General features: G+C 50.8%; 1 protein-coding gene across 2 annotated transcripts in view; it reads left to right on the forward strand.

Annotated features, from left to right (window-relative positions):
• The first annotated feature begins 272 nt into the window (after positions 1–272).
• Positions 273–24,057, forward strand: part of tln2b (talin 2b) — a 78,582-nt gene continuing 54,797 nt past the window's right edge. The window contains exons 1-2 of one of the 2 annotated variants that reach the window (XM_072718169.1): positions 273–339; positions 2,968–3,064. The gene's annotated coding sequence lies outside the window, so the exon portion shown is untranslated. Of the gene's footprint in view, positions 340–2,671; positions 3,065–24,057 lie in introns of those variants that run through there. The other variant, XM_072718170.1, reaches the window with a different exon arrangement.

Below are 24,057 nucleotides of genomic sequence, written 5' to 3' on the forward strand. Positions count from 1 at the left end.
TAAAAAAACGGTGATATCAAATTTTGAAATAATTCACCTGTCCATCCTTCAAAACATAACAGCATACGTTATGCTTACCTTGGTATTCCGGCAAACGCAGCACGAATGAAACGCTTCGAGCGGCTTTCAGAGAACGGTGCCCTTTGCCGGGTACAGCGCCTGCGGCTTTCTCGCGACGCCGGCATAAATAGGGCTCAGTGCATGGGCGTGAGCGTGGCGTTGGCTCGAATCACTCCCGGACCCTCCCCTAACTTAAAAACTCTGCTCACATGGAGACGGTCAAGTGGCAAAAACGTGGTCTGTTGTCGCGGCACGGAGCACGCTGAAAAGGGTGGCCAGGTAAGCAAATATGCAGGAGTCGCTCCAAATGAGAAGTGCCTTATTGACTTTTCCATTCCCGCTGTTTTTCACGATCTGCTCTAACAGAGGCAAAGCCTGCGGTTCCTATGCCTCCCGCGGGCACGAATCACATTACAGATAATGGATACCGCAGAAGGTGGTTCTACGCGTGAAATTCACAGGAATTCGGGCTGTGCAGCACCTGATACAGTAGAATTCACCCTTTGATGTTGAGTAACAATGCAGAAGCCAAACTGGCATGTGAACTCATTACCCAGATATGAACCCTTCACATACATAATGATATGGGGGGGTGCCTCAGAGCTCTGGGGCTGGTGGTGGTGGGGATCTCAGCTCTGATCTGTGTGTCTGTGTGTGTTTGGTTGGAGGGGGGGGGTCTTCTCTAGTTTTCTCCTTTGATTAGGCTAATTGCTATGCCCTGAATTTCCCATAGTGGGGGTGTGCAGGACACAATATCGTCAGACTGATTGCTATCTATTTAACACTAGCTAATTAACAATATTAATTTCAGTTCAATTAAAATTTCTCACATATCCCGTACCAGCCTCATTGTATTTAATGTAAATTATGCTGCTTACTTCCGCCCTCTAGTGGTAAACTCAAATGTGATCAATAGAAAGTGGATTAAAGGCACAGCCAAACTTTCAAAGTGCTTCGGTATTGTACAGATGACTGACTTCTACTGTGTATTACATTTTTGTCTGTAAATTTGGGGTGCACCGTCAAATCTAAAGCCTTTATTTTCTCCTTGAAAAGAGCGAAAAATAGATTTCTCGTCGTGAGAGCAAATTGCCACTAATGTGAAGAACGCTTCCACTTTCCATCAGATTGGCTAACGACAGAAGATGAGCGTCGGGAACACAAGCCGTCACGACGACCTCCCGTCGTTCCTCATTATAGAGAACAGGGAGGAGCGGGTAGATTTGGCGCCCGGGTCACCTGATACAGCTGCTCTTGAAAATCCCCCTGGATGTTTTTTTAGCTACATCACACCAGACGAACACCCGGCCCCGCCGGGGGGTTTCCATTTCTCAGCTGGTCTGGGATGGCGTAGAATCTCCGAGGAAGAGCGGGAATGGTGCCAGGGAATAAGAAGCATTCTCCCAGTATGAAGTTCAACTGGATAAGTGGAATTAAAAATGGATGGGTATACGGTTGGAAAAAGAAATGGTTCTGGTAATACATTTTAATGTCAGCACATCTGACCATACTCGTGTAATTCTCCTAAAATTCCTTAGGAACATTCTTTTCAGAACATTCCAGAAGTCAGCTCTGAAGCTGAGTAAACAAGCCGGCATCGTGATTTGCGCTTATAAATGATGGGAGCTGAAATAACAAAGCACACTTTAATTAATTTTGATATGCAATGTATGTTTCTTTTGTTTATTGAAGGACCTTTAACAGAAACAATCAATGTAATAATAAAATAATGCAAAATAGCCTAAACCAGTTTGGAAATTAAATTTCTAGCTTTATAATAATGTCATATTAGTTCGAGAGCACAGGAAGGCTTCATTGAACAAAAGACACCTACCTAAGAGACTGAAATGACACAAACCTGTAATGGAAAACAAGTTATGAAGGACGCGATAAAACCAAGGAAGAAAAGTAAATAAAACTTCTATTAAACATAAACCAAACAGACTAACGTGTCTCTGGTGATTAAAATAAATTACAACAGAATATGAAGTGATTTAATTTTTATTGTGCTGTGCATAATAAACCAAATATGAAAAACGTCTACTATTACAACGTAGTTAATCGTAGTTAATGCTCTGACAGTAAACCAACAGCGCCAACAAGAATGTACGAGTGCTTGCATTTCCTCTAATGTCCACGAGAGAGCAGCATATTCAAAAAAACGAGAGCTACGTTTTTAAAATGTATTTCTGTCTTCCACATACTATTTTATTGAATATTTCAAATAAGGAAAATGCCAAAACGTGGCACCCTATTGATGCTTCTGGAATACAGTTTGAAAGTGCTGAACAGCATCTATATATACGGAAATTATGCTGTAGATTTTCTTTGAGGCCGTTTTCTTATCTAACACGCTATTGGCCGATATCAAGATTACAAGGATGTTTGGAAATAGAAGAATTTCTGTGATTGAGGATCGATGAGACAGATATCAGATTGGGGTCGAGGTCATGGCTGCACAGATTCAGGGGAGAGTGCGATGGGCCGAAGCCCCTCTCTCGCTGGCATGAAGCGGGAGCGTTTAATAAGCAGCACTTTGTAGCAGTAAGATAAACAGCCTACTGTAATTTCAAACCTTTTGCGAAGAAAGAGGCCCTTAGAAAAACAATACCGGGTCACACGCTATCCCCGGTCTATCTGATCGGTATCATTTATCTAACACATAATCAGCGCTGATGGGAAATCAGAACTGAAATATTCTCAACCAAAAAGAGCCACATCCTTCATATGCATTTATGCACCTCGTAGCAGATATTTGATCCCCAGTTGATTTGCTTGTAACACCACGCCGGACTACACGGAGAAGAGCAAGAGTGTCCCTGGCTTATGACGCGCTTCCTCTTTTCCCAGTGCAGGAATCCGTCTCTTTTTCCCTCTCTTCTCGCTAACTTTGAGCTTCTCTCAAAGAGGAGGGGTTGGACTCCGGAGAGGCAGGGCTGCAGCCCGCTCCACATCTAACTCTGCCTGTCTGCCTGCATGGGATGAAGCACTAGCGGATTCACAGGTACGGACACCCGCCGCCTTCCTTCTTCTCTCTCCTTCTCCCGCCGCAGACCGTCTTTCGGCTTTTCCCCTCATTAGACTGCAATATCAGCTGTGTCTGGTTATATGTGCCTTTTGCTACATGGACTCTGATATCTTGATAATGGCTGTTGGATGAATGGGAGCAGCTAGGAATACCGTGTTTTAGCAGAGCAGGAGAAGCAGCCGATTAGGCTCACTATTTCACATCTAAGTGGTAATGAAAATGAGTTACCTAGGCGATATTTCTCGTTTAAGGACATTGAATCATTTCCCTGCTAAATATTTTATTATTATAATATAATAACGACGGTGATTACTTTGGTTTTAAATGCAAGGACAGCAAACGAGCCTACCAGAAATGTATCCGTATAAAAGCACTCTTAAAAATAGGGGAACTCATTAGGCTAATCTTTACTAAATCAGACGAAGTCTTAATCTGAGTGTCCGTTTTGCATGAGAGCAGGCGTTTAGCGACCAGCTATGGATGGGAAGATGAGACAGGCGATGTTTACGGATTACTTGTTAGTGCAAACCGAAATATTACCCGTGCGGGCTGGACTTCGCCAGCAGCGGCTCCCATTAATCACAAATATGGAATTTCTGTATTTATTCGTCTCTTGAAGTGTGTGATGTGTAGCCCTAAGTTTCTGTAGCTGACGGTTTGAAAGGGCGAAATTTGAAGCCGCCATATTTTAATGATACTCCATTAGTGCCGGGCAAACGGAGATGTGATATATTAATTCGTGAAACTTTGTCTTTTAAGCTTTTTCCACAATTGCACATTTGGTGTGCCGATTGATAAACAGCGGTGGCGGTGTGCGCGCATATTCCGTTTTACTGGGAGATGTCTTATAATTAAACCGCCCCACGTCAAGCCATCATCCGTCACAAAATGAAGATATCAGTAACCCGCATCCCGGCGCGATTGCTGATAAATAAGGTGTGATTGAACGTTTCCTGTTTGAAAAAGCGCTGTTATTAACCCTGGGCTTGTTTCCGGTCACTAATGCTGCTCCGATACATTGTAACAAACGCCGCCGCGTTATATTGTAACGCCCGCGATTTGATCGCGCCGCCGCTTCGACCCCCGGTTGCCTTTGGCTCAGCATCGGCGCTTCTGGGCGCCAGCCCCGGGTCCTGTGTCTCATCCGGGAGGTCGCCAGGTAGCGGCGCATTAATGCCCGTATGCAATGTAAACAGCGCCCTTTAAGGCTGAATCCCCTCTGTTTGGGGCGGCGGCGGGGGCTTTTTCACGGCTCTTTCCGTTGGAGGGTCCTAGCAGCACCACGCCCCTTGATAAAAGCACGGCTGTGAAGTTCTGCACATGGAGGTGAAGCTGGGCGAGTCCTGATTGCTGGCCTACAAAGTCAGTAATTTGGGGGATTTCTGCGATCACCCACGTTAATGGACAGACAGACGGACTTGTGTCCACCCAAACCTTCATAGGTGAAACGCACGTAAACCGTTTAATTATTTCAGGTCTGAATAGAAATTACTTCGTCCGCATCGCTACTCGTCTAGGGCTGAAATCCCAATTCTGGGTCTCGAGTGTGCCTTTTGATGTGAGGAGACTGTCGCGTGGCTCTGGAAAAGAGGGCCAGGTCCATTAGCCTAATCTAGAAACCTAAATCTGATTAGATTTGGGCATCTATAAATCTGAAGAGCAGGAAGATACACAAGAAACCAAGGAATTAGATGGGATTGAGCTGTGATGTATGAAAGAGGAAATGGATGTTTAAATTTACTCCGCTTTTGGCAGGTTTGTGGGGTCTCTGGTGCGCGGTTATTGCAGTGTTAAGTACAAGGCAGCCTCCAAAGTAGATTATGCAGGAAAGGTCATTATTTCTGGCTCACTATAACTTGCTATTGGTGTTCTTAAATAATCATGGTGATTAGTTAATTACAAACTTGCATTCATCAGCTTTTGCTGATTCTGTAGTTAATTCTTCATGTGACATTAAACATGTTTTTCATGAAGGTTAAATGTTTTTTCCATAACATTAGAGTACCACTTTACATAATAATTCAGTAAGCCCGTTTGCCTGGTAATGGCTTACAAGGAGCTGCTTATATTTGTCGTTTGGCTGAACCAGCTAATTTACTCGTGTCGTCTTCAGTCTGAGTTTGCGTTTGATGCCTTTGAGTATCAGCATGGCAGCTGTGCGGCACCAGTATCGCGGCGTTTCCCAGCATGCATTTCGGTGTATATTTACTACCTAGTGGAGCGGCACACTCTTTAGGCCTGTGTGATTCGCTGTTTTTTCAAGTTAGTAAGTGAGCTTTGTGTCTTTGATCTTAATTACCCCCCCTCCCCCGATCCTTTACCTTTTTATTGTGGTTTCTATCTCCTTCGGCACAATGTTGCGTCACGTAGTTCAGGAATGCACAGGTTTTTAACTATTAAAAAATGTCACCTATAAATAGCGTAGCACCGGGCGGTGTGACCCGAGACTCCGGGCCGAGGTCGCGCTCAGGTTTCCAGAGGCTTCCGCCCGGTGTTACTCTGGGACGGTAAGCGATGGAGCGCAGACTGGGAACCATGGTCTGTGGCCGACGTCTTTATGGCACTATGAGAGTAGCGAGGCCAGTAACACCTGGTTGCTGGGGAGTTAATTGTGGCTGCTGGGTTAATTTATTGACCCTGTGTCTGCTGGGAGTGGGGGTGTCAGGAGGAAGTAATGAGCGGCACAGCTCAGCAGTGAGGCCCCTGTAATTACAGGATGTGCTGTGTAAACATGTCGGGCCGGGACACTGCGGCACACGTTTGCCCCCCCAGGTCGTCTGCGGTGATGGGAGCCTGCCACTGCCGTGGGTGTGGCCCCCCATGGACGGGTGTGCCGCTCCCGGTGAGACGGCGGTCTGGAACGGACCCCTGCCACTGGATAATGAATCTGCGAAGGCTGGAGTCTCATCACCTGACTCTTGCATGACCCGAGGCTGCAGCTCCCGTACGTCTGAGCCGGCTAACGGCTACAGGCCTCTCCGCTGGCCTTGCTGCATGCTCCGCGTGGATTGTTACTTGATCTCGGGACTCGCAGTACAAAAACGTTCTTTTGGGGAGCTTATTGTTTATAATCGCCGGTCTGCTGCGAATCTCCAACTCTGTGTTCCGCGACAGAGGCCTGGTATTCTGCGTGCTTTTGTTTGCAGCGACACATTCATCCCATTGTTGTGCAACTCCACAGACGGAACAAAAAAATAGAGAGATGGGTCGCTTTCTTTCTTTATACATGGGTGAAGAGGAAGTGCATCCTGGTGCTGAAGCCGTTGGTGTATTCGCACTATATCCGGAAGGTTCCCTGGCCATACCTCGGTGTGGTGCATTATGGGTAATTCCGGCTGCTGTCGGCACCGCTTGCTGCCCCCAGTACCGTGTGTGAAATCTCTCCGGAAGGCGTGGAGTGTTTGCTCAGGTGAAGGTCAGGGTCTTTGGTGTATGAAGCTTGGGAGGGAGGCTGCTTGGTGTGTTTATTTGTGTGTCCCCCCCCCCCGTGATGGTGTTGGTCAAGAAGAGCAGCTGCACTGATGAGCCTGTGTGTAACAAAAGGGTTCATGGCTGCAGATGCCGGTAACATGACTTTTAAAAATGGAGGGACAATGAAACCCCAATCGCGCTGTGCATCAGTGAGTCTCGCTTGGTGATCCTTTTCATATTTATTATGGCCAATAACTGGCCACTTGCGTGGATCGACCGGCGGTTCGATCTCGCCAAAATGCAACCACCGTTTGAGGTATGATTTGTAGGACTGATTTCATGTCAGCAAAATCTGTTTGCTCTCGCTGGATACCCACAGTGTAAGAAAGCCCATAATAAGCCGCATTGCACTCGGAGCTGCTGAGGACTGGTGCTTGTGGGTACGGGCGCCATGGCGACAGCGTGAGGTCTAACAGACACGGCGATGAAGGAGCAGCGATTATGGCGGGAGACGCCATGACGGCAAAAGGATCCACAGTCGTCCACATGCTTATTTAAACATGCAGAAGCAGTATTACATACGTGTATCCATACATACGTGTATCCATACATACGTGTATCCATACATACGTGTATCCATACATACGTGTATCCATTTGCAGTTCGTTTATTAGTTTGTAAGTGATGCTGACGAGCACAAGGCTACAGACGTGCATTTTAATTACTTGCTTATATGGGTTAAAATTTTTTGATTTTTCATATTTAAGTAGCTTAAGTGATGATTTCATAGACCAGGAAGGTGTGTGTTTGTATTTACCACATTGTGGGGACCAAAAACCTGTTACTTATTAGCTTGTGCAGACATTTTTCAGCTGTCTGCAACATTAACCTTTTTTTTAATAAATAAAATTATCTATGAATGCAATCAAAAAATGTGTTTTGTGTGTGCGTGCATATTTGCGTGTTCAGTGTGTCTAGATACCGTTTGTGTGTTCTGTATAGCGTGTCTGTGTGTGTGTATATTGTGTGTTTAGTGTGTGCGTGTGTATAGTGTGTGCGTGTATAGTGTGTGCGTGTATAGTGTGTGTGTGTGTGTGTGTGCGCATCTGTGCATTGTGTGTCTGTATAGTGTGTGTGTGCATCTGTAAATTGTGTCTGCGTATAGTGTGTGTGTATAGCGTGTGTGTGTGTCTGCGTATAGCGTGTGTGTATAGCGTGTGTGTGTGTCTGCGTATAGCGTGTGTATATAGTGTGTGTGTGTGTCTGCGTATAGCGTGTGTGCATGTGTGCATTGTGTGTCTGCGTATAGCGTGTGTGCATAGCGTGTGTGTGTGCATAGCGTGTGTGTGTCTGCGTATAGCGTGTGTGCATAGCGTGTGTGTGTGTCTGCGTATAGCGTGTGTGCATAGCGTGTGTGTGTGTCTGCGTATAGCGTGTGTGCATAGCGTGTGTGTGTGTCTGCGTATAGCATGTGGTCCCCTTGTTGAAGAGGATCTGAGCATGAGAACGTTTGAATAGCTCAGCCTGGGGCTGTGAAACCGCAGATGCTAAAGGCTAACAGGTGGTATGCAGCCCAGGCTGGGCTCTCAAAGAGCTTGTGGCCGCTGAATTATCCTGCCATCTGGGGGGGTGGGGGGTGGTGTAGGACCTCCTGCCCCCCCCCCCCATTTCCAGTTATAATTAGGGCTGGGGGTCCATGGCACACGCTCGGCGTCCACGTTACCAGGTGTCTCCACTTGCCAACAGCAACTGCTAAAACCCTACACCCCAAAGCGGGGGTGTCCCGGGAATGGGCGGGCGGGGCAGGAGCTCAGGAGGCACACAGAGTCGCGAGCGCAGCTTGAAGTGCCCCCCTGCCTCAGCACCCCCCCCAACACAGACTCCCCTGCTTTTTCCTGGTAACCTGTTAGCTCAGAAGCGCTACACTATACCGCGAGTTGTGTGGCTCAGCGGTTAGGACACTGTGCCTATGAGTGGAAGGTCACCAGTTAGGATCCAGGCACCGTCTGACCCTGCTTTCTCAAAAGAAATGAGTAAATTTAATAAACTCTAAATGCAGGGATGCCTGAGGAAGGAAGCCTGCATAATGAGCTCTGTAATTGACACAGCCAGCCAATGAGAGAGCAGCGCTGGCTCTCGGGCTGTTTCCCATTGAATAATCTCTGTGATTTATGCCTTTGAAATGCTGCACATCTGACCCTCAGCTGGACTTTTACGAGATGGATTTAAATCCGGCCATGTCTTCCTTTCTGCTGCCTTGCTCTGCTTGTGATTCGGTGTCTCGGCTCATGCCGACGGTGAAGCTGTGTGCTTGATGGCGGCGGCTTGCTGAAGCACCAGTGCTCACGTTTATAGTCACACTCGAGATTTATTTATATCAAATTAACGTGAAGCTGTTTGTTTCGGCACGTGAATGTAGAGTCTTTGATGGCGTCTTTCAAACGCAAAAAAAAAAATTGCTTTTATCAAAATGACTGTAATTAGGATTTTTGTACAAGAACTGATGAAATTTATTCATCAGTTGGCTTTGAGACTCTGCTGACGGACGGCCAGTGATGTGACGACGTTGGGCTTGTTTTGTGGAGTGTTGTGTGGCTGTGCAGGTTGGGAGGCTGTGCTTGTGATCAGAAGGTCTTCGGCTCAAATCCCAGAGTCAGCAGAGTGATCACCGTCGGGCCCTAAGACCCTTAGCTGGGGCCCCCGGTAATGACTGACTCTGCTCTCCCCAAATCGTACGTCGATTTGGATAAAAGTGGCTGCTAAACAAGATTATCTTGTGCTATTGTTTCCTGCAGGTATGAAGACAACTCTGCAGAAAAGCAGCAGACGTCCTGTTCGCTCTGTCACGCGTGTAGCATGTCGCTCCGGCGGCCCTTGTCGGGGCTCTGTGTCTGTGTTTATGGGTCCCAGTGGACATCCTGTTAGCTCCTGCCTTGGAGGGAAAGTACTTCCCCTCCAGTTGGCGCCGCCATGGTCCAGTTTGCCCAGAGAGGCGTCGGGGATGGTGGGGATCTTCCTGTGCTGGGATTGTCCGGAGCAGAATCCTTCTCTCTGGATTCCTCCGTTTGGTCTCTCTGGTCCTGCCCCCCCCCCCCCCCCAGCTCCATGTGCTGTGTTTTCCTGGCCGGGGCTCTCCGTAAGCACGGGGCCCCCGGGGCCTCCTCCCCCGCAGGGTCACAGCCCGCGCCCTGCCCAGCCCTCGGTGGGCGGCACCGAATAGCACGGATTCCTCTTTCGGGGCTGGCCGGAACGCGTGGGAGGTGTGGGGCGCAGAGGGGCGGGAGCAGCGTGGGGCAGGGCGGGGGGCAGGGCGGGGGGCGGGGGGCAGGGCGGGGGGCGTGTGGCCCATGTGCCTCTGTCAGGGGTGGGATTCAAACGGGACGGATCTTTCCGGGACAGAGAATTTCCTTTCTCTTTCCAACTGGGTAAAGTGAACAATTCTGCTGTGACTTTCCACACTGCTGTTAGCTGTTAGTGCTGTGTCTGAGTTCACAGGTACCTCGTATTAGTGTAACTAAGGTAGGGTTACGGCTGACCTGCTGTCTGTCTCTGTCTGTCTGTCTCTGTCTGTCTGTCTCTGTCTGTCTCTGTCTGTCTGTCTCTGTCTGTCTGTCTCTGTCTGTCTGTCTCTGTCTGTCTGTCTCTGTCTGTCTGTCTCTCCTCAGCCTGTAATTTTCCCATCTCCTGATCTTTTCTCATTACCGTGTCAGTAGCCTCCCTGACAGATGTTACCTCTTATTCATACTTTTCTGAAAACTTAATTACCCCCCCCCCCACACACACACACACAATCTCTGCCTGAATATTTGTTGTCTTTCCTTTCATATAAAGGCTCGTGTGCCATTTAGAACTTCAAAACCATGGAAAAATAAAAATAAAAGGGAATCGTGGGAAGGATGGGCTTCCTCTGCTTCGGAAACGCACAGAAGCTTCCAGCACGCTGGTGGGCCGCGCTGGCCGCCGCGCTGGCCGTCGACAGCTCCATGTTAATCGAATGTCCGAAAATAGAGGTGTTGGGCAGGTGGGCTGACAGCGAGGGGGGTGGGGGTGTGGCTTTGGAGTGGGGGGGTTGACCTTGGTGGTGACTCGCCGATGGGTCCTGCTCTCACGCTCTCGGAGCGGGGATGCACTGGGTGGAGCCGCATCTCGCGCATTTAATACACGGCTATGTTAATAATCAGGCGCTGTGCTCTGCGAGTTTATAAATGCGTGTCTGGGGTGGCTGTGAAACGCAGACCCCCCCCCTGGATAGATGAAATACCCCATGTTACTGTGGGAGAAATTGTCACATTGTTATTAAATGTCTGTCGCGGGGACTGGGGGTGTGCCTCGTTCTCCCACATGCTCTGGAAAAACAGTTGCACCACATACGCAGTGTCACCGAAAGCAGGTCCGGCCCTGTGCAGTGCTGAATGTGTCACCTACGCTGCTGCCGTCATTCATTACTTTGTGTGATTAGCCACCACGTTACATTCAACTTGCAAAGGAAATAAGTGACAAATCCAGGGGCCGACCCACACCTGATGTTAGTGTTGTTGTGCTGCTATTGGGATATATGCAGTGTTTCTCCCAGCTGACACTGGCCTCATCACCGGGGTGCTTTATGGATGGATGTGATTGGCCGGCAGACATCGTAAATACCTGTCTCGCCAGTGTTTGTGCGGCTGACTGTGTGTCTGCATCCTGGCTCCATTGCTGCAGGAGAGCGAGGGAGATCCCCCCCCGAGACCATGGGATCACTGCCCCCCCCGAAAGATAAGCTGCGGGCCAGTCAGCCGCCGCATGCTGAGCCAGCAGGAGCTGTCCCTGCTCTCCGTGGGGGGGCCGTCAGCCCGCGTCACTGTCACCCCATTTGTGGAGGGGCCCGGGGGGGTGGCAGGGCATTCGGTAAATCATCACGGGAAAGCAGGGTCCAATGGTGGAGGGAGGGGGGAGCTTGTTTGCATCACACACATGCCTGCCGTGTTTCTGCTCCCCCGTCGCATGCCTGCATGCGCTCACACGCATGTGTGCCGGTGCAGTGCCGGTGCAGTGCCGGTGCAGTGCCGGTGCAGTGCCGGCTCCCCTTCCAGATTTATGGTGGTGGGTGCTCCCGTGTTCTTCCCCGTGTGATATGTCGGGATACTGTAGCCACCCGGAATATTCCGGGATAAAATTCCTCGCATGTTTCCCATTGAGCTTGTTCAGTGGTGTTTATTGTTCTCTGGAGCAGCGTGGTGACATTCAGACTGCCTGCCCCCCCCCCCCCCCCCCCAAATCTGTATCTTCGATCGGAGTGCTGGAGTTGACTTGTCCTCCCAGCCAGATCTGTTCTCTTCGCTGCCGCCCCCCCCCCCATCTCCCCACCCCGTGATTCCCCTTCAGCTGGCCACGTGTCCAGGCCCCACATGGGCCTTTCTGTGCCCCCCCGCCACTCCCGTGATGTGACAGTAACTCACCATTTAACGTGGGTTGGGGGCCCTGCTTGGGTCAGAGTGTAGTTATCTTTGTAACTAATCTTGGGGGGGGGGTATACCTTCACCTCCCCTCCCCCAGATTGCTTCTTCACTGCCCTTGACATTCCTGATATGCCAAGCGCTCATATTTCAGCCTGATCTCCCCACAAGCCCCCCCAGATCATGTCACCAGAACCCAGCCCCCCCCCCCCCCCCGGGTACCCCAGCAGCCGGGCTGTTTGGCCGGTGTGACAGCTGCCAGTGGTACCCTGCAAGCGGAGAGCCCCCTGGCTGGACCGGCGTGTGCTCGGCCAGCAGATGACAGCTGGGATCGCACGCTGCGTAAATGATTGGGGTGCCCCCCCACGCTGTCGGGGGGGCCCGTGCCCCAGGCCCGGCCTGCCCACATAAACACGGAGGCAGAGCTGAGTGAGGCCCTCCCGAGGCCTTTGCTTGCGCGCCGCTGGTCTAAGGTGGCTTTAATTATGCCTGTCCGCTGCAGACACTGTACAAATCTACGCTGGTCTGGAACATCGTCCAAAAGTCTAAACAACACAGGATATAATATGTAAGTGTTTGACATGCATATTAAATCCTCCTTTCAAGATTCAAGATTCTTTTCTTGTCACATGCGTAGTCGTACAGGTACAACATGCATTGAGATGTATCCTGAGCCGCACTTTTGACTGTGCAACTAGTTACAAAGGATATGAAAAAAATAAAAAGAAATAAATCAAATTTCTGAAATAGAACTTAATAGAGATAAGAGATTTGAAATAGATTTACAGATGTGCAATATGCAGTTACATGTGTGGAATGATGACTATGAAAATGAGCCTGATACGGTTGCTGTCCAGTATAGTATAAAAGTACTATAATAATATGCTATAATACTATAGTGTAAAGAGAGGGGGGCGTGTCCTGATTGAGGAGTCGAATGGCCTGTGGATAAAAACTCCTCCTGTCTTGGCCATGTTGCGGAACCTTCCGCCTGATTGCAGAAGCTGAAATAGTTTGTTACCAGGATGAGAAGGGTCTTTTACAATTTTTAGTTTCTAATTTCTTTTGAAAACCTTACTCTCTTTCCGGCAAGTTCTCTACTCTCTCCAGCTCCTCTCTGTTCTGGGTTTGGTGGCAGCCTGAAATGCCCCCACCTGTGGACTGGGGAGGGGCGCCCCCTGGGGGACAGGTTGAAGCGTCTTCCTTTTATGGCCACCGTGCCCTAGAGCTCACTCTTTTCTGTGTGTGTGTTTTTTTTTTCCTCGTTTGTTGCTGGTGGGTGACGCCCTCGAGCCTCTCAGTCGAACGATGCCATTCGGAGGGGGGGGGGATTTAAGTTAATCTTCTGCCTTTTTTCACATGTTTTAAGTCCAGTACTATCTGTTCATTAATTGCACATATAATATCACAAACTTATTATTCTTAGCTTTAAGTGTTTTTTTTTTTGTAGTATCACGATATTCTGCTTTTCAGGATATTTTATTTATGTCCCCTTTAAATGTGTTTGCACCCTGTTTACTTCGTTTGCACCCTGTGTACCATCTTTGCTCCTTGTTTCTTTGGCACTAGATGTATGCTCATCTACATTTTTGCTCCTGCATACAATTTCTTCCCGCGATCAATCAAGTGCCTCTTAATCTTGATCTGTTGGACGTTCCGCGCTTTGCTGGTCCGGCCTGCCGCCCGATGGTTCGTAGGGGCTGGCTGTGTACTGGCTCAGCAGTCGTGAGTGGGTGGGGCCATGCCGCGTGACTGACAGGCCCGCTCTGTTAGGGGGGGGCTGTCCCTTACATTGCCCTGTGGACCCAGGGCAGGAAGAGGTGGCGGCGACTGAGCCGGCTGGAGGGGAGGCTGATGGGTGTGTGCTGCCCCCCCCCCACCCGGCCCAAGCAATATGGGCTGATCTTCTGCCCCCTCATTGTGCTAAGATGTGTGCCAAAGGGGATGGTCTGTATGTGTAGCTCTGGGGGGGGGGGGGGGATGCCCCCCGACCTTCCTTTCCTCTGCTTGCCGCCTCCAGGAAGGAGAGAAATGTGCCTCACTCCCTACTCTCAGCACGGCGCTGGCCCAAAGCCTTGGGATCGGCTTCCTCTCTGGGGCCCCCTGCTGGTTAATCCCAAATGCGCAGCGTGAATGCATGAGATCCTTTTTGTACTAATAAGATAATAGATTACTTGTCCTAATATATTTTGATTTTCATTGTAAATGCTGATCTTCATTCCATCTCTCTGTTTTTCCTAATTGTTTATCCGGTCCGGGATTGGCTGAGGCCTGGAGCCAATCCCAGGAAGCACTGGGTGTAAAGCAGGGCACTGCAGGACACACACACACACACACACACACACAGATACTAGTAAGTAAATTTTAGGGATGCGGTTTCTTGTAACTTTCGCAGGAAAAACTGACAAACACTGATAGCAAGCAAACTCCATACAGAAATGCAGGAGTGGGGATTTGAACCCGCAGCCATGGGGGTGTGAGACTGCAATGCTTCTGCGTCATGCAGCAGAGGTACAGCGCCCAGCTCTTACTGGGACCAGTGATGGCGTGGGAGCCCTGGTTCGAGCCGCGTTCTTCCGGCTGTCAGTGTCAGCTGTCAGCTTATCCCCCAAGCTTTAAAAACACGGTGCTCGCTCAACCATGCGTTTTAATTGCCCTTTCTGCGGTATTCCCCCCCCCCCCCACAACCAGGTAATGCCTCTTTACTGGAGAATTTTGTTTGGCATCTGGCTTTTCTAAATTATCCTTAATTGGCTCCAACTTTCCATAAAAACCCTATATTCTCCAGCCTGCCCTGAACGGGGGGGGTTAAAACTCTTTTTAATATGTAATTAATCAATAGAGGGGCCTTGCCCTGCCCCCACCTTTATCCAACTGAATGCCCCCTCTGGCCTCTGATTCTCCAGCTTGGTGTCCTGATCCCTCCTCCGCTCTTCACTTCCCCCTTGTTCCTCCTCAGGTTTCTTCCTTTCTTTCTCGGATCGTGTCCCAGACAGACTCCGATTCCCAGTTTGTGTATCAGGACAGACTCTCATGCACTGGCTCACCTTTGGCTTGCAGGCGTCCCTTAATTGGGGGGGGGTCACAGGCGTCTCCTATCCATGTGACCACGTAGTACAGTGAGTGCGTAACTCCTGGACTTGCGGCGTACTCGGGACCCCTTCCCCATGCTGGGGATGGGGGGGGGGGCAGCATGCTGGCTTTTCACCGGGGGTGGGGGGGCTCGTCTGGCGTTCTCCGTGTTTGAGGAATGAGGCCTGTTTCTTTTTGTTAAGGAGAGATAAAAACACACAAGCGATAGAATTTCCATGGGGTTCTCTGGCTGAGAACAAGGGGCCATGACTCTGTGAGTGTGTGTATTACATTATGTAATATTAACCCCCCCCCCCCCCCCATCAAGCTGCTAGCTCCTCCTCCCTCCCTCTGCATTGTAAACCCCCTCTGCAGCTCTCACATTCCCCTGTGCGTGCGTGCGTGCGTGCGTGCGTGTGTGTGTGTGTGTGTGTGTGTGTGTGTGTGTGTGTGTGTGTATATGTACACACCCCATCATGCTGCCCCACCCCCCCCTCCATTCCATTCATGGCTCTATCTGAAAGCAGAGCTCAGGACATAATTGAATAAGCCCCCCCCCACCCTGCCCCACATGGATAAGAGCCAGGACTCTCTTTAGTGTGGGGGGGGGGCATACCTTATAGGCAGGTCCCACTCCACGGCCTCGTTTTCCAAATCTTTCCGTGGCCCGGATTACGGTCCGTATTCTCCGCGAGGGTCGCGACCTCCTGACCCCGGGGGGGAGCCGCAGGCACCAGCTGCCGCACAGATGTTTCGGGCTTCCTGGCTGAGCGGCGCGGCGATGGCTGTGGCCGGCCCGACTCTCAGGGGGGGCTGGGCCTTTACGGCCTTTTAAAGGGGGTACAAGTCGGGGGCGAAGTGGCTCTTTGTTCCACACCTTCTCTCGCAACCACGCTGGTGTCACTTCCTCCATGATGCTTTCGTGGGTTTTGCATGGAGGGCGTCATGCCTGAATGAAGTCAGTGTCAACCCCGAGGAAGCATGACAATGCTGTCCAGCGAATGTCAGCAAACACCGAATGAACTTAACGCTGCCCGGCATGGATCCGGATCGGTGCCGGGAGTCGGTGCCGGTGTTATTTGTGCTGCTGGTGACTGGCAGGATCACGACGCCGAAGCATTTCCAGAAGCTTCCCTCCTCTGGGCTGGCGTCTGGGGCCAACGCCGACACGGCTCGTTAGCGGCACTTAGATACAAGCAGCCATTTTCCAGCTGTACAGCCTTTGTCCCTAGATAGAGACAGAAATATAAGATTCTGCAAAAAAATCTTGCGGGGGCGGGGGGGCAACGGCGATGTATGTTTTTAAAGCACGGAAGAGTAACATGCTCATTAGGATGAAATTTACCGCTGTGTAAAACAGCGAGCGAGCCCTGGTCCCAAGCCGATTCTTATCACGCAAAATGCTTTCCTCCCTTGTTTGTTTTGGTTTTGGTCTTCCCAAGCGCCCCGTCCCCCCCGTCCCCCCCATCTCAGGATCTGCTCGCTCTGTGCCTCACCTCACGGCCTTTCAGCCGCGTTCATGTTCCGACTTAAAACTCTCCCCCGTGTCCGTGTGGGTGAACTCCCTCAGCTGTGCTCCTGCCCCCGCCTCCCCTGTGGGCCCCTCCCCCTACAGATGTGGATGTGTTTGGGTGGGGCTCCCCCATCTCGCGATCCTGGTCGCCACCTTGTGCTGCGGCCCAGACGGAGGGTCAAACCATAACGACACGGGCTGCCATCTTCTGGGTGATGTTCAGAAAGCTTGTCACTGGGTGTCTGAAATTTCTGTATGATTTAGAAATTACTGCGTATTAACTTTTAAATGATCTGTTTCATGGCAAAAATAGTTTTTATTTACAGCAGCTAGATTATGATTTTTGTAATGATTTAAAGATAACTGTTGTCAAGATCTACGTTCCCCTCTCCGTGCTCCCCTGTCTGTTCCCCTCTCCGCTCCCCTGTCTGTTCCCCTCTCGGCTCCCCTGTCCGTTCCCCTCTCGGCTCCCCTGTCCGTTCCCCTCTCGGCTCCCCTGTCCGTTCCCCTCTCGGCTCCCCTGTCCGTTCCCCTCTCGGCTACCCTGTCCGCTCCCCTGTCCGCTTCCCTCTCTGTTCCCATGCATTCCGCAGCCCCCCCCCCTCCCTCAGTCCCCATCACGGCTTCACAGGTGTGTGCCACTTTTGTCCTGCCACTCCATGAAGGGGGACAATGCTCTTTTCCACGCTCCCCGATTTACTGATCCTCGTGCCTTTTGGGGTCCCGCGTTTATAGGTGGAGCTAATTTTAATTGTCACGGTCATGTGGAGGCAGCGGGGAACATTGCGGCTTGGAGTGGTTTGACTCATCGCTCACGTCTGTTACACCCCTCTCATTTGTGTCCTCGATACTCCACTTAGCTAATTACTTACACAGCCGTAAAACAAGGGGGGGGGAGGGATTAGCTGATGGAGATCCCACACTCGATGGACTTACCGCAGCCCAGTGTTCGGTTGGTTTGGGGGGCGGGGGGGATTGAGGGTGTCACCGTTTTGCTTTCTGTGACCTTGACAGGCTGGAAACTTCTTTGGACTTTTAGAAACAGACGAGCCAGCATCTCTGCATGGAGGTATATTGGAGATGACTCTGTTTTTTTTTTTAATGATATTGTTAGATGATGGACAGAGACGGCAGTTTGCTGACTCTGGACTCCAGACTTGATGGAGCCTGTCTGTCTTTCTCTCTCTCCCCCCTCTGTCTGTATCTTTCCCTCCCCCCATCACTCTCTCCCCCTATCTCTCCCTCCATCTCTGTCCCCCTGTCTCTCTCTTCCCCGCTGTCCCTGTTTCTTTCTCCCTGCCCCCACTCTCCTCCCCCCTCTGTCTCTGCCCCCCCCCCCCCCCTTAGTAAGACTGTGTTTAATACAGAGCATGTCGGGTCACCCGGACATTTAGGAGGGAGGGTTTTCTCGCAGCAGTAAGCCCTGGTTCCCCCCAGTAGATGTCCTGTCTATTACAGCCATGTGATAAATCCACAGACAGCCATCACAGAATCACAGACATGTTATTATGGGATGTTGCTCCTTTAAAAGCCCGGTCATTTCATTCACTGGATGAACAGGGAAGGCCCTGCTGCTGATAGACGACACGGTTTCTGCTCTGAGTCACAAGAACTGCGATGTTCAGTGTGACTGACCAGCTTAGATACTGCAGGGCGGCCCCTGGGGGGGGCGGGTGGGCGGGGAGGGGGGGGGGGGAATGATGTAAGGCTGCTGCAGATGACTGAGGAATTCTGTGATCTTCAGATAGTGTTCTTCAGATTGCCAGTAATGATAAGCTTAAGCACAGCCAACCCCGGGCAGATATGGGGTGTAGAGCACTTCAGAAACACTGGGTGGGCCTCAGTAATTTGTACGCCCCCTTCACCTTTTTTCCAGCCATTGTGTATCAGCAGGTACGTTCCTGTTAATTCAGTGTGGATGATCTTACTGACCTTGGGGGTTCGCAGGTGGGGGTGGTGGATTGGAGGAGTATTTAGGTGTCTGGTCTCTAGATCATACCACGTTTTAGCTGTCATGAGAGGCAGCATTTGGCTCAGGTGAGACCTGAACGTCGGCCTGTTACCGCAGACCTGTGTCTCACTGCCAGTGGCCGCCACACGCGGAAGACGCACCCGCATCGCCAGGTACTGCCAGCGCGCATCTGCGGCACCCCCTCCGGCGTATACGAGCAGCCTTGTGCCCTGAGGCCCTGGGGGTATGTAAGCCCCTCCCCCACTGAAGCTCACCAGGCTGCCAGCTCTCTGTCGCCATCTCTGACTGTTCTGATTATTTACACGAGGACGAACCCGGTGTTAAGGTGCCAGATAACGGTGCCGCCTGCTCCTGTTGGCTAATGACCGTGCCACCTTGAAGCGTTTTCACACCGAATTCCCGCACGTTTACAGCGGTGAGATTAATCGGCTTCCGCATGGCTCCTGGCTGATGAACGGCCATATCCGCGATCCGGAGGCTCCTTTCATCTGTGCCGGCGCTGACCTGGGAGGGGGACTGCATGCCGACCTGGAAATGGGGATCTGCTCCTGAGACCAGCCCTTCTGACAATTTGGCATGGAATGGGAATTAAAAAAAAAAAAATGCTGACTGTAATTTGAGCAGCCCTGAGTTCCGATTTTTCCAAAGACTCTGGCGTGATGCCTGTCCCGCCCCCTGGCACTCTTCGTGAGAATCCTGCTCCATAAGAGCTCCGTGTGTCCTCCCGCTTCCTACCGGCCAGCTGGGGTGGACCTTGCTCGGGGAGGGGGGCGGATTTGCCAGTAGGCTGCAGGGGGGAGCGGGAGTGGACTCCCAGACACACCTGTTCATTGGTGTGAACGCTGCTGGATAAAGACTGAGTTCACTGTGGAAAGTGTGGTTCCCCAAACTCTAATGCTGTGTGTGTGTGTGTGTGTGTGTGTGTGTGTGTGTGTGTGTGTGCACGCGCTCAGGAAAGCTTGAGTGGGCAGCATTTAAACACGATTTAAGACCCCCCCCTCCCCCGGGGCACTCCCCAGAGATTCCCTCATGGCGGGTGGGGGGGAGTGGGGGTGGGGAAGCCAGATGAAGCCTCTGATTAAATGTGACCGTCTAGAGTGATTGGATGCTTTTGGGTTCTAGCCGCGGAAGCAGAGATTAAACCGTGAAGGGAATGTGCTGGTTGAATGTCAGGTCAGCTCTGTAGAGCAGTTTACATACTGCACATGCTGCACACACACACACACACACACACACACATGGGGTAATCAGACTGCCGTCTGGCCTTTAAGTGGGATGTAACCCTCTCCAGATCAGTTCTGTATTCAATTGACTGAGCAAACACATCATTTATACTGTTATTTTTGCAGCTTTGTGTCACATTTCCTTCTTTTCAGTCTCGTTCTGTGAAGATGTAGGTTTCATCCTGCAGGTCGTCGAGAGCAGTGTTAGAGTTGCTACCCCCTTACCTGAAAGGCATAAGGCCGCACCCCCACGTGTCAGTTTGTCCCCACCAGGCCACCGTCCCTGCGCCGTAGTAATACCCCCCTGCCGCTGAATGGACTGCAGATGCTGCCCCCAGCCCTGACAGTGCTGCCCATTATGCCCCCGCCTGGGGGGCTGCAGCCTCCCACACAGTACCAGGGTAAAAATAGGCGTTTGCTCAAAGGCATTCTCTCTCTCTGTCTCTTCCTCTCTTTCTCCCCATCCCCCTCTTGAGCAAAATGGCTTCTGATAGCCTTTATGGCCTGGACCGTCTTCAATCCTGGGATGACGCCGTTTTTATGTTGGTGATGGCAGTAGGTTTGTCCTGTCACTGAATGAGCCCCCGGTGAGCGCCGTGCACACGCTCCCGCTCGGAACTCCCCGCCTTCGCCATGCGTTTCCCCGTCTCGCTTCAGTCGCCGCGCCCTGATGCTCCCTCTCTCACTGGCTACACACGGGGAAAACGCACCTGTGCGGTTCCTTTCTGAGGTGTGACGGCATGTGTGAGTCCCCTGCGTCTGCCTGGGCCGGGAAACCGCGGGCTGGCCCACGGAACCACTGCAGGACCCAGCGCTCGGCTGTCCGTCCCGCACACAGATGGCGCCTGTGCGCTTTGAGGCCGCAGTGAGGCCCAGACTAACAGATTATAGGTCAGCGGTTCCATGCCATGTCCACCCTGGTGTCTCGGGCGGAGGGAGCAGATGTCTGCGTTAAACCATTAAAATACCAGAGGAGGGATTAAAAACCAGTTTAACAGTTTAATTAGTATTGAATCTTCTGAAGTATGTGGTATTCTTGAAGTTCTGAGAACGGATAGGCTTAAGGCGTAGGATTTCAGTGAGCTCCGCCCCCGTGCCTGGGCTTCCCCGTAAGCGCTTATCTGGATCATTCTCCCTTTAATGATCGTGGGCTGGCTCTCGGCGGCTGTAGAGACCTGTGACGTCCACTGTGGGTGTGGGTGGGGGGGGGGGGGGCGCATGTTCTTCATCCATCCATGCACTCGGGTGGTGGCCGGCGTTTTGCTGAACTGAGCGAGCTAGCGTGGCTCCTATCTGGTGCTCACTGCCTCCCCCGTCCGTCCTGCGTTTATGGTGGAACTTCCTGGAGGTTTCTGCCCTGTGAACATGAGATGGATCCTATGGATGGGATCGCCGGCGCGGTACCTCATTGTGTCCGAGCCTGACTTCACCCCTCGTCCTTATAAGGAAGTCGCGCGGCGTCTGGTTTACGAGGGTGACTGGGGCGGCCCCGGTCCCATTTGGCAAAGCCAAAATCTGTTTTTGAGTTTGGTTCCATTCGTCATCGGAGTGTGACTTTGTTTACGGGCGTGTGGCAGTGGCGTGGTAGAGTGTCATGCGTTGATGTTTGCGTCTCATTGGGGTTGCTGGGTGACCAGCCGAGCGAGAGAGGGGCTGGATTTAATTAGGGCTGCCCTGTGCTGGGGGGGTTACAACCCCCGTCTGTCTGTGTGTGGGTTTGCATAGATCACATTTGAGGACCAAATTGTCCCCAAAGTGTAGTAAAACCTGAAATTTCCCTACTTTTGGGGACATCTTTTGAGGTCCCCATTTGGATAACCTCCTCAGTTTAAAAAAAAAAATAAAAATTCTGAATGTAATCCAAAGAGTAAAAATGCCAAAAGTCTTGTATTTGGGTTGGTTACTTATGGTTAAGGTTAGGGATGGGTAGAGGTTAAGGGTGTCGTGATTGGGATTAGGGTTTTTCCCAAAGAAATGAATGGACGGTCCCCATATAGATAGGAAGACCAACTTGTGTGTGTGTGTGTGTGTGTGTGTGTGTGTGTGTGTGTGTGTGTGTGTGTGTGTGTGTGTCTACCAAATGTCTCCACTATATGGTAAAACCTGTTACATTTCTGCCTGTAGGGTAAACATAAACCTTAATTTAATAAAATCTATGAATGGAAACAACTAGAGTAGCCTGAGGTCTTGTATGTTGTTTGGTTACTTATGTTTACAGTTAGGGATGGGTAAGGCTTAAGGTTATCATAGTTAGGGTTAGGGATGGGTAAGGCTTAAGGTTATCATAGTTAGGGTTAGGGATGGGTAAGGCTTAAGGTTATCATAGTTAGGGTTAGGGATGGGTAAGGCTTAAGGTTATCATAGTTAGGGTTAGGGATGGGTAAGGCTTAAGGTTATCATAGTTAGGGTTAGGGATGGGTAAGGCTTAAGGTTATCATAGTTAGGGTTAGGGATGGGTAAGGCTTAAGGTTATCATAGTTAGGGTTAGGGATGGGTAAGGCTTAAGGTTATCATAGTTAGGAGAGTCCCCACAATGATGATAATATATGAACTGTGTGCATCCTTTGTGTTGGCGGCGGCTATCAGCCTCTGTCGGTTGTACTGGATTGTAGAAGGGGGGGGGGGGTCTGCTGGCCTGTCTGTGATGATTGAAGAACAGGGCTAACAGCGTTTTGTCTGTAAACGAAGGGAGTTATAAAAAATGAGCATGGAGTCTGGGGTGAAAGTATCTGAGTGTTTTAGCTTGCAGCCCCTAAGCTCATTACTATGATCAGTTTGCTGGGGGCAGGAGGGAGGGGAGATGTATGTCCTGGGGCATTTTTTTTTGTTGCCCCATCTCCTCTGATGACCTGCCGCTGCTCTGAAATTCAATAGCTGCTTAAACGATGCCCCCCCCCCCCCAAACCCTAAGCAAATGGCTAATTCCCTGCGTGAGGGGGAGGTTTTTTCAATCAGAGTTAATGCAGGCCACCGCCACCCACCCCTGGCCGGGCCGGAGCCTGGCGTAGCGCACTCTGCTTAATGATGTGTCGGAACGGCCGGCGCCCGCCGCCTGCTCCATAACGACCCGTCGCTAATTAACATCGGGCCCGTTAGCGCAGGGCCCCGCCGCTTCAGTTTCGAAGCTCTGCTCATTAAAAACCAACGAAATGTGGTCATTTTCAAACTTCCCCGTGTTGGGAGTTCCTTGATTTCCCCCAGGAATGGTGTCCCTCTTCCAAATCTGGCGACACGGTTTCAGGGAAGGGGCCGTGGGCCTCGCGGAGAGACGGAGGCGAGCTTTACGCGGCCGAGGTTTGCTGCTATCGGCCGCTGGGTCTTCGTGGGGCATGTCGGTTTCGTGCCTTTCCACAAAACGAGCGACACACCTGTCCGATCTGTGCGTGGGAATGTAAAGTTCTGATGCTCCCAGAATTCTTAGGCATCCAAACGGACATACGATTTGACAGAGAATCAATTATTTATCATGGAAATGTAATTAAGGCAAAAAAGCAGCTTTTAAAACCCCTGTGAATCAGACCAAGGCTGATTTTTAGTTTTTTATTTGTGATGAGAGGCTGAGCAACTCGGGACGGAGGCGTTTCAAAGCAGCGGCGGCCTGCTTGGGTCCGAGTGTCGGACCGCTGCTGCTGGCCAGTTTCCGACACGCTGGGATGGAGAAGCCGTCTCCATTCATTCTCATTTGAATCAGCTTCTAAGGGTGGGAAAGCTCAGCCGTTTGGAAAACCGCTATTAACAAGTGGTTCCTTTTGCAGTTTAACATCCCTAACATGCTTCTCGCTGGGGTGCGATCAGCCAACACTGAAATGCTACTCGCTGGGGTGCGATCAGCCAACACTGAAATGCTACTCGCTGGGGTGTGATCAGCCAACACTGAAATGCTACTCGCTGGGGTGCGATCAGCCAACACTGAAATGCTACTCGCTGGGGTGCGATCAGCCAATACTGAAATGCTACTCGCTGGGGTGCGATCAGCCAACACTGAAACTCGATATTTTTGATAGTAGTAAAAGAAAAAACTAATTCCGAGTTTTTGCATCTGGTCGCGATTTGGTGGGATTCCAGAAAGGAGGTATTTTTCGGCAGAAGTTTCAGCTCTTAAACTACTGTTCATAACCTCTGTCTTAGTGGTCAGTAATGACCTGGATGGACTCTTTGATGTTACATCTGAACTGGTTCTTTGAATGTTTCAGTATGTCCCTGGCTTGATAACTTACTCAGTTTCTAAAAGGGACACTAGAATGTTTATTCTAAACATGATCATTTGACACGTGACATCAGTAACAGATTATAACTTGTGTGGAGTCAGTCTTCCAGCGTGTTCCCAACCCTTCTACCCCCTG

The sequence above is a fragment of the Paramormyrops kingsleyae genome, chromosome 11 (genome assembly GCF_048594095.1).
Source record: "Paramormyrops kingsleyae isolate MSU_618 chromosome 11, PKINGS_0.4, whole genome shotgun sequence".
Taxonomy (NCBI): Eukaryota; Metazoa; Chordata; class Actinopteri; order Osteoglossiformes; family Mormyridae; genus Paramormyrops; species Paramormyrops kingsleyae.